Source organism: Bombyx mori, chromosome 19, assembly GCF_030269925.1.
Source record: "Bombyx mori chromosome 19, ASM3026992v2".
In the NCBI taxonomy this organism is placed as follows: domain Eukaryota; kingdom Metazoa; phylum Arthropoda; class Insecta; order Lepidoptera; family Bombycidae; genus Bombyx; species Bombyx mori.
In genome coordinates this window covers 1,549,624-1,559,767 of record NC_085125.1, presented here as the reverse complement: position 1 = coordinate 1,559,767, position 10,144 = coordinate 1,549,624, and the positions used below count along the sequence as shown (strand labels likewise).

The 10,144-nt window shown below is 38.3% G+C and overlaps 1 protein-coding gene across 2 annotated transcripts in view; it reads left to right on the top strand.

Annotated features, from left to right (window-relative positions):
• The first annotated feature begins 5,265 nt into the window (after nt 1-5,265).
• Nucleotides 5,266-10,144, top strand: part of LOC105841633 (nose resistant to fluoxetine protein 6) — a 387,723-nt gene continuing 382,844 nt past the window's right edge. The window contains exon 1 of one of the 2 annotated variants that reach the window (XM_062673881.1): nt 5,266-5,471. The gene's annotated coding sequence lies outside the window, so the exon portion shown is untranslated. The remainder of the gene's footprint in view (nt 5,472-10,144) is intronic. The other variant, XM_062673882.1, reaches the window with a different exon arrangement.

Genomic DNA, 10,144 nt, shown 5'->3' with positions numbered 1-10,144 from the left:
TTAGTACCGCTTAATACTCTTTTGAGAGTAATCTCTTCTATCAGCCGTCATCTCAACACTCACTCCCCTCTTTCTCTCATATCGTCATTTACACACTCCATCCACCATCTTCTTCGGTCGACCTCTTCCCCCTCTACCTTGCACTACCATTTCCATACATGACAGTCACATGCATCTCTTCTCTACGCATCACGTGTCCATACCACGCTAACCGTCTGCTCTTTCACCGGGGCTACTTTCACACTTCCTCTGATATACTCATTCCTTATCTAGTCCATTCCTTCACTCCACACATCCATCTAAACATTCGCATCTCTGCCGCGTGCACTCCTCTTTCATGCTTTACTTTCGTCGCCTAGCATTTAGATCCATACAGCACGACAGGTCTAATGATCGCATCGCATCGCATCGATCACAAATAATAATTTCCCCTTGAGCTTAACGCGTTCCCTGTTCCAGAACAAAAGTAAAAAAAATACTTGTACGTCCATCTACGATTTTCTTATAAGTTAACGATAATTACATAAGGTTTTACATTTATACTAATATTAGTTAAAAAACTTTTTTTTTTCAGGTCAGATCCTAAAAATATATTTATGACTCCCTCCATTAGGAGTCATGGACGAGTGAATTACAAATTATGTGATTTCCCATGGATTCATTGGATAGGGAATGTATTAAAAGGCAATGATTTAAAAGGAACGTATTAAAAGGCATGCTGTTGCAGAGACCTGTCGCCATTAGTTTGACCCGACAATCAATATAATGAATTATTTCAACGTAATTTTCACTATCAAAGACGTCCGATTGACTTTATATGAACGCGATATATGTGTGTAAAGAAATTGATCTCCATTAACGTTAATTATACCGCGTTTATGGTTTTTTGTGTGTTTTTTTATTGTTCTTATGTTTATTTACACATTTATATGCTAGAATTCGATGCCGGAGAAAATTATTGTTATTACTTCTATTTATAAATAATAGGGGCGTAGAATAGTGAAATATTATTTTATATTAAAATTTCAAACAACAGGAAATAAGAAACTGAAAAACTATTGATTAAATAAATTCAATACAATTTTACGTATATCAAGCGTAAGCCAATAGCTGTGAAGAATCTAAAAAGCTTTTCAAGCACAATATAAGTTGCTAAGATGTTGATCAAGGTTTATCGAGAGATCTATTCGAAAGAAAGGATTCAAAACAGTTGAAAAATGTTGAAAATTTTTTTTACAATAAAACGCTGCCGCTTATGACGCAAGCCTCGCTTTTATCTGTGTACAAGCTCCGGTTGACACTATAGCTATTACACGTTTACACTCTTGTATCTAACACCTTGACGTGTCTCCAAGTTATATTAGCGGTCACACATTTCTGGATTCGGTTCAGAATGTTTTTGTACAATACGAACTATTTTATTATTCAATAGAATAGATAAGACGTCCAGTGCACTCGTGTTAAGCGATGCACCGGTGTTCGAATCCCAGGCGGGTACCAATTTTTCTAATGAAATACGTACCCAACAAATGTTCACGATTGACTTCCACGGTGAAGGAATAACATCGTGTATTAAAAATCAAACCCGCAAAAATTATAATTTCCGTAATTACTGGTGGTAGGATCTCTTGTGAGTCCGCGCGGGTAGGTACCACCACCCAGCCTATTTCTGCCGTGAAGCAGTAATGCTTTTCGGTTTGAAGGGTGGGGCAGCCGTTGTAGCTATACTGAGACCTTAGAACTTATATCTCAAGGTGGGTGGTGCATTTACGTTGTAAATGTCTATGGGCTCCAGTAACCGGTTAAGACCAGGTGGGCTGTGAGCTCGTCTAGCCATCTAAGCAATAAAAAAAATTGCTTAGTATGACATCGTTCTGTCTGTCTTGATAGGGCTTTGGCTTTATGACTCAAAGTGGATATTCATGACGCCAGGTCTTTTAGATCTGGTTACCTCTTAGCACCGAACGATAAGGAAAGATCTTAGTAACATTAAAATGGTGGCACAATGACTTGTTTAACTCAACTTCATTCCGGGAAAACACGTTTTCCCTCTAAGCGTTCACTAACTAAACAAATCTCATACGAGACTAACTTCAGCGGGATTGCCTCTCTGAGTAGTTCGACGCCGAGCCGACGCAATAATGAGAAGAACATTACGACTCACCAGTTGGTCTCGTCCGCGGCCAGATGTTTGGAAAAATTGAAAGACGCTAATAAATCTTCTGTAAAAACTCCGGCGTTTCTTAATGACCCGCCTAATAGGCTGTCTGTTATAATTTTATCAGACTTTAACTATAGTTAGGCAAACTTATTATTTTGTTTTGAAACTAAGATGTTAAATGAACGTTTGTTTGCTTGTTCACACGGAATTTGAACGGCTTGAAGTACAATCTACAATCTTAATTGAAGATTCAAGAAACGAAGAAGCCGTTTTAAGAAGCTAGGACTTTATTTACGAGAAGCCGAGTTATTCCATACTTTTAGCGATAGTAGAAGCGAAACCCGGTTCATTGGTTAATCATTAGAAGGTAAAACCTTTTGAAGGTTTGGATTTTTTAATAGCGTAGATTGTCGATGAAGCACCCACAAGCCCTTCAAAGTGTTTTACGAACATAAAAGATCGAGCTATTTATGTTCCAGTACTCACTTTTTCTGTCTTCAGTTTTTTTATTTATTCCTAAGATGGTTGGATGAGCTCAAGGGCCCACCAGGTGTTAAGTGGTAGCCGGAGCTCATAGACAACTTCAACGTAAATGTCCCCACTCATCTAGAGACAAGGGTTCTAAGGTCTCACTTGTAACAGTACAAAGGCGAAATAGGTCAGGCAGTGGTATCTACCTATGTGGGATCACAAGCTGTCTTATCATCAGTAAGACATCACATAAAACTTCATATCGTGGTTAGAGATGCCCACAATGAGATCGAAACCAATTGAAACGACAAAAAGAATGTTCGTCATAGAGTGGAAATACACCCGAAAATACAAGGGCGTCCTGAAAATGTCTTATTACTTCTAAAATTTTATTACTTCTTAGATATCAGAAATATCTTATTACTCCTCTACCGCTACAAAATAAACAGAAACAATTCAAGCAATTTATTCTATTGCATTCGTAAATTCCTTACGAATTATTTCGCAGAGATTACAATAAGAATCTGAAACATCTAACCGCCCACCGAAACATGTAAAACTTTTTGCAAGAAACTTCGAGAACTGGCGAATCTTCAAACAGTCGAATATTCCAGAAATTGAAATTCTCGAAGCCGGTGGACGTTTGAAAATTCATTACGAACCGAAATAGCATTCGCCGAGAAATATCTAAATAATTGTGTGATAAATTACTAATGATTATTCTACATTTTCTTGTATAAAATAAATTTAAAATATTTAGGTATAATTGTTTTCGATTGCTTTGCAATTTAAATTATAATTATCTACAATTTATTCTCGTAGACAATTTTAATATTGCGTAATATCTCTCATAAACAGTATGTAAATAACTTCTCAGTATTGGCAAAGGTACTTGTATTTGCGAGAAAAAGGCTTTTTTTCAATCGTCTACGTTTTGTTGGCGGGCGTCCCGGGCTGGTGGTGGCAGTATACTTTTTTCATTCCAAGGTCGCAATGACATGCTGAACCCATTATTTTTGTTTGAGCACATGCCATAATTTCATGGTCCATTAGTGGCAGCTACCGAAGCCAACTTCGAGGCAATAAGATCGCGATCACAGAGTAGAAACAAACCCGTTGGAAAACGGGCCTGAGTCGCATTGGCGGAAATTTCAAAACTTGAATAACTTTTTTTTTTGTATTGCTTAGTTGGGTGGACGAGCTCACAGCCCACCTTGTGTTAAGTGGTTACTGGAGCACATAGACATTTTACAACGTAAATGCACCACCCACCTTGAGATATCTAAGGTCTCAGTATAGTTACAACGACGGCCCCACCCTACAAACCGAAACGCATTACTGCTTCACGGCAGAAATAGGCAGGGCGGTGGTACCTACCCGTGCGGACTCACAAGAGGTCCTACCACCAGTAATTACGCAAATTATAATTTTGCGGGTTTGATTTCCTGCACTCTGCATCTCATACCGAGTTTTGAGATCATTTAGGGGTTCAAATTGACATATCGATGATACTAGTACGGGCTTGCAGCACGACGTAGAAGATGAGCAGACACGGCATAACGGATGATAGAGATACAGCAGTGGCAGTCCTAGGAACACAGTATCGTCAAGTCACATATGTCCTGGTTTATGTATCAGTTACCTCTCATTATCGGCAGACAGTTAGTTTCCCTTCCAAATAATTTGTTCCATAACAAAAAAATAATGCCATTTTAACGTAATGTTCCAAGACCTTTGGATCCGCTAAGTATCAGACCGCAAGTGTATTGGTTTAACTATCTTTTAACTAACAATCTAGAGCATTCCCAAGTTCTTTAAGTATTCTATTTATTTTTTAAGAATAGTTAAACTGTGTTCTGTAGTACTGTGTTCATTAGGTGTTCTTCATAGCTTGAGAGGGGGGAATGAAATACTAAAACATCTCCTGGCAAATGTGTTTGGAATTGATTTTACATAATAATCGGTCTGTAGATGCCAGTTGGCGATTTCCATATACCATTTCGAAATGTGACTTTGAAACTCGAACGAGGGTTGAGTCTTATTATTAGAACTAGAGGTCCCGCAGTAGTCGAAATTTGACTATAATTAATTGGAATTATAAGTTTGTACACTATTATGATTGTATTTTATACTTCTATAATCACAAATTTCGCCAAGACTACACTATAAAAATATTAACAAAGACAAACAATATTTAATCTATTCTCAATTTGACAACAGACGTCAAGAACAAAAGTTTGACAATAAATAGTATGCATGCGTGTGTGCGTCAAATACATGGTATGTAGTGTGTGTGAAGTTTTCTTTATTGATTTAATGTATCTTTTATGCATTATTTTTGCACTTCTTCTCTATATTCTCTATAAGTGTGGAAAATTTCATACTCCTCCGTTCGCGCAATTTTCGTAAAAAGGGATATAAAGCTTTTGCTTCACGTATTAATGTATAGATTATTTACAATTACTGCGACGCGGAAAATTATAAAACAATATAATATCCTAGTCGAAATTCTTCCCTCATGCTTTTTGTTGCCTAAAATACAGTAATAAAAAAAATTTAAATTGAATTTTTGAAATATAAGTTCGCGGCGATTCCCGGGCGCGCGACCTTAGCGCCACCGCGGCGTCTCCCGCAGTCGCGAGCCGCCCTCCGCTTAGACGCACGTCGCTCGACGTCAACCCGAAAAAAACATCGATTTTTTAACAGTCCAACTCAGTGGTAGTGTGTGACATATAGTGTTTTAGTGCTAGTGTGTGTGAGCCTAATGTGTGTGACGATAAACATTCAGCACACAAACGACAGCATTAAGTAGTATAGCTGGAGATTTTTTTCGACGAAGGTCAGTGATATTCGTAATTATAAATTCTCAACTGAAGTTTCTTGAATAAAGAAAACAAAAAAAACGAACTCAAATTTCGGTAAAATAGACGACGAGTCTAGAAAACTTTTTTAAGTAAAACTTTTGTAATCAACTTCCCAGAGCGCTTGTTTGTTTAATTTACCCGTAAATTACAGTTTTTTAACTTCAATTACGTTTCGGTCTTCTATTAACGCATTTCAGGCGTTTATTGTAGTAATCGGAGGGTGTTGGAATTAATCGTACGCGTTTGATCAAAATGTGAATGTAATTACTGAGGTACTTGCCTAACTACCTACTCCGAAATTGTACTACAGTTTTATTTTCATTTTATATACATTCTATATTTGTTAGATTAATGTGTTCCTACGTTTCTACTATCATTCGATGGAAATTCGATTTTAACGTGTGTTTTTAGTTATGTTGCCGGATTACCACTGCATGGTGCATATTATATTTTGTTTAACGGAGCAATGTATAAAGTTTCGAGAGAGTTCTAATGTTTTAAAACCTTTTGCTAGTAGCCAGACGTCTTGTGGACATATTGCGTTCTCGGAGTAACAAGGTGCTTTTAGGCACCACAATCACCGGTCACCGTCCTCGTCGAACCCGTCGCTTGCGACGAAAGGCTCGACGAGAGAACGAACCCATAGACACAGCCCACTGAGTTTATCGCCGGATCTTCTCAGTGGGTCGCGTTTCCGATCCGGTGGTAGATTCTGCGAAGCACTGCTCATGCTAGGGTCAGTGTTAGCAACTCTCCGGTTGAGCCCCGTGAGCTCACCTACAAACGTTAGGGTGAAGCTGAAATAGTCTCTCAAGGCTATTAGCATAGGTAGGGAAAAAAAAGGGATAACAAGATTACCGAATTTTGCCGCGAATTTGTAGAAATTAAAGCTGTGAATACTTTCTAGGTTATAGACAGTTTTTTTTAAATTAATCTTTTAATTGACAGTGCTTTTACGGCTTATCCTTAATATATTAAATTACCACGCATATTTTACAGTTTTTGTGGTCATCCGGGCCACTAACGTGTTATTCATCGACACTTACATATTGTGCTAGCTCATTGAGCTCATTAACTTCACTAGTCGTGATGGTGGGAGATATTTATGGAACCGCCCGGGACAAAACCACCGACACCCTCCTGCCTATTACTACCGCGAATCATTGACATTTTCCGGTCTAATAAATACGTTATTCGTTTAATGACTTATAATTAAACATAGCCGGATTTATCCACATTATAATTCCAGTTATCTTATTACATCAGATTAATTCGCGCAGATTAGGTCGCGATTCCGATCCGGTGGTAGATTCTGCGAAGCACTGCTCTTGCTAGAGCTAGTGTTAGTACGTTCTCATAGGATCAGCCCGTGAGCTTACTTACCAGTTTCAGCTGAGCTGGAATAGCCAACTACCACCTTCTTTTTTATTTTTATTTTTATTTTTATAGCTTAGGTGGGCGGACGAGCTCACAGCCCACCTGGTGTTAAGTGGTCACTGGAGCCCATAGACATCTACAACGTAAATGCGCCACCCACCTTGAGACATAAGTTCTAAGGTCTCAAGTATAGTTACAACGGCTGCCCTTCCCTTCAAACCGAAACGCATTACTGCTTCACGGCAGAAATAGGCAGGGTGGTGGTACCTACCCGCGCGGACTTACAAGAGGTCCTACCAACAGTAAAGAGGTCCTACCACCAGTAAAGAGAGATTTTTTTAACAAAGATGGCGAAATCAGACCGTAGTCTTAGTCATTGAAGTCACAATTTACAGCTATGAAAATAATAGTTTAACATTAATTTCATATGCACCATTTAAGCCGCAAATGTATAAATGTTTACATGCACGTGAATAAATACGCAGTTTAAGCTAATGCTTACAGTGCGTGTGTGCTCGTTCAGTCAATAGAAAGCCGGGACGGTAGCTTTCGAAAGCACATTAAATTATAATTTTTGGAACGAAGTTCCTTATGGGACGTTACGGAGGGGTACCCCAACCGGGAAAAAGACGTCCGTAACGTAAGATTTTTATTAGTAATGCACACAGTGTACGACTTAACTTTGTAATAACGTACAAATTAGTAATGCACACAGTGTACGACTTAACTATGTAATAACGTACAAAAAATTACATATTTTTTTTATCATTCATTGCCACGATCTCAGAGCGTTTCTTTGCGCAATACAATAACTCTTATGCAAAAAACGGTGAATGAAGTGTACCACAATAAGTTCGCACGTTACCGAATGACCGTGGGTTGTTGCGAAACTTCCAGTTTTATTCTCTTTATACATCGATATACACAGATAGATAGATAGACAGATAGACTCAAATAGAACTTAAAATTAATATTTTTATAATAAGGAACTTCGTTCCTATCCGGTGTCCCACGACACCACACATCTTTTTTATTGGTCAGATGGGTGGACGAGCTTACGGTCCATCCGGTGTTAAGTAGTTACCGAAATCCATAGACATCTACAAAGTAAATGCCGCCACCCACCATTAGATAATCGTTATAAGTTCCTATTTTTTACAGTACCAATGGCTGCCCTTTAAATCGAAACGCGTTACTGCGTCACTGGTTCTTATCCGACCCAGGCGATGGGGCAACGCAAAGCCATCGTCGCGCGAAACGTGTCTAGTCTGATCCCTCGAATTCACTCTCGGTGCTTTTAAGTCCCTCAAGCACCGGTCAACGTCCTCGTCGAACTCGTCAATTAAGACGAAGAGTTTGACGCCCGAACTAACCCATAGACACAGCCCACTGAGTTTGTCGTCGGATCTTCTCAGTGGGTCGCGATTCGGATCCGGTGGTAGATTCTGCGAAACACTGCTCTTGTTAGAGCTAGTGTTAGCAAACGTTGCAGATGTCTATGTGCTAGTATGAAATTCCATAAAATAAAATAAATTCTTAGAAATTGTTTTAGCCACAGAGAGTACGTGAAAGAGTTTTTCCGTTAGTAATTTATAGTTTGTATCTTTGGTAAGAAAGTTACATTTTGCTACTGAAAAAATCGAATAAAAGTTTGAAAAAAAAATATATTCACCAATAATTCTATTTTTTTTTTTGCATTTTCATTTTTTTAAGTGACTATTCAGATTAATCAAGTTATTCTAATAATAGCACGGGTAGTACATTTTTTATTTATTTAACTACGTAATAACCTCATAATATTAACTATGCTAATTATGATTAGCCCTTTGAAATTGAACTATCGACAAAATAATATAGAAAGTTCGCGAAGTTCGAATTGTTTGATAGCATTCATGGCAAGCCCGAAGCAATTAGGAACCTAAAACCATAAAAGTTAATGAATTCTTCACTGCTAGTCACACGAATAACGTGTCAACTTCTAAGCGCCCAGCGATTTTCAACTTAATTGGCTAACAGATAAGAATCACCAATCCGTATAACCCCTTGAGGCGAACCAACTTCCAGGAGCCAGCTTTCTGCTTTGAATTCGATTAAAATTACTTCAACTTATACAGAGTGGTGAAAAGACAAATAATCCTTATTTACACAAAGCTACGCTTCCGTTGGACTACGGATTATCCTAGAGTAACAATTTGATTTAATCCTTTCGGACATCAAAGTTAAAACATCATCCTATATTAATAGAGAAATTATAATAGGTAATGTAAGCTATACTTTACGTGACCAAGGTATGATTAATGAACGACTTTTGGTTCTAATGTAGAGACTTTTAGTTCGAATTTTATACTTACTGGTGGTAGGACCTCTTGTGAGTCCGCACGGGTAGGTACCAACTCCCCACCCATTTCTGCCGTAAAGCAGTAATGCGTTTCGGTTTGAAGGGTGGGGCAGCCGTCGTAACTTTACTGAGACCTTAGAACTTATATCTCAAGGTGTGTGGCGCATTTACGTTGTAAATGTCTATGGGTTCCAGTAACCACTTAACACCAGGTGGGCTGTGAGCTCGTCCACATACCTAGGCAATAAAAAAAAATGTGTTGTAAGGCCTCACGGTACGCATCATCATGGTATCTGTTTCTGCAGTGAAGCAGCCATCTGGGTTAGAAAAAGTGCAACAAAAAATTTAGATCTCACGTCCAGACATTGGTCAAACAACCCCATAAATGAAATAAACCCTACCAATACACATGTAAACATGGCTATTAATATTTAAAATCATCATTACCATTTGGGTTCGCCGAAGTCTGCCAAAGCGAGAAAACATGTCATTAGAAAAAAAAGTTTATTTACATAAATTACATTGCAACCGGCATCTAAATTAGAGTCCCAAATAGAGACCATAAAGTTTGGTAGGAAGCCTAAATGTGTACATGTAACCTCATTTTCTCGACTAAAGAACTAACATATAACTAAAGCATTCAACCTATGTAACGAAACAGCTTCTTTTGGAACTGGGGCAGCTTTGTGTGAAAAGCGGGACAAACAAAAAGTAAGCTTCTGCGACGATTAGCCGAGCTTTTCGGAGCTTTTATGGTGATTTCTTGCCAAATACTGTATGTAACATGTTGTCCGGAATGAGCTTCGAGTGCGTGACAATAGTCTAACCTAGATGCGGACTAAATAGTTTTGTTGTGAAACTTATTTTATGGATTTTACACATTCATAATGTGGGTAGTTGGAATCTGTAAACATTTAAACAGATCGCAAATGA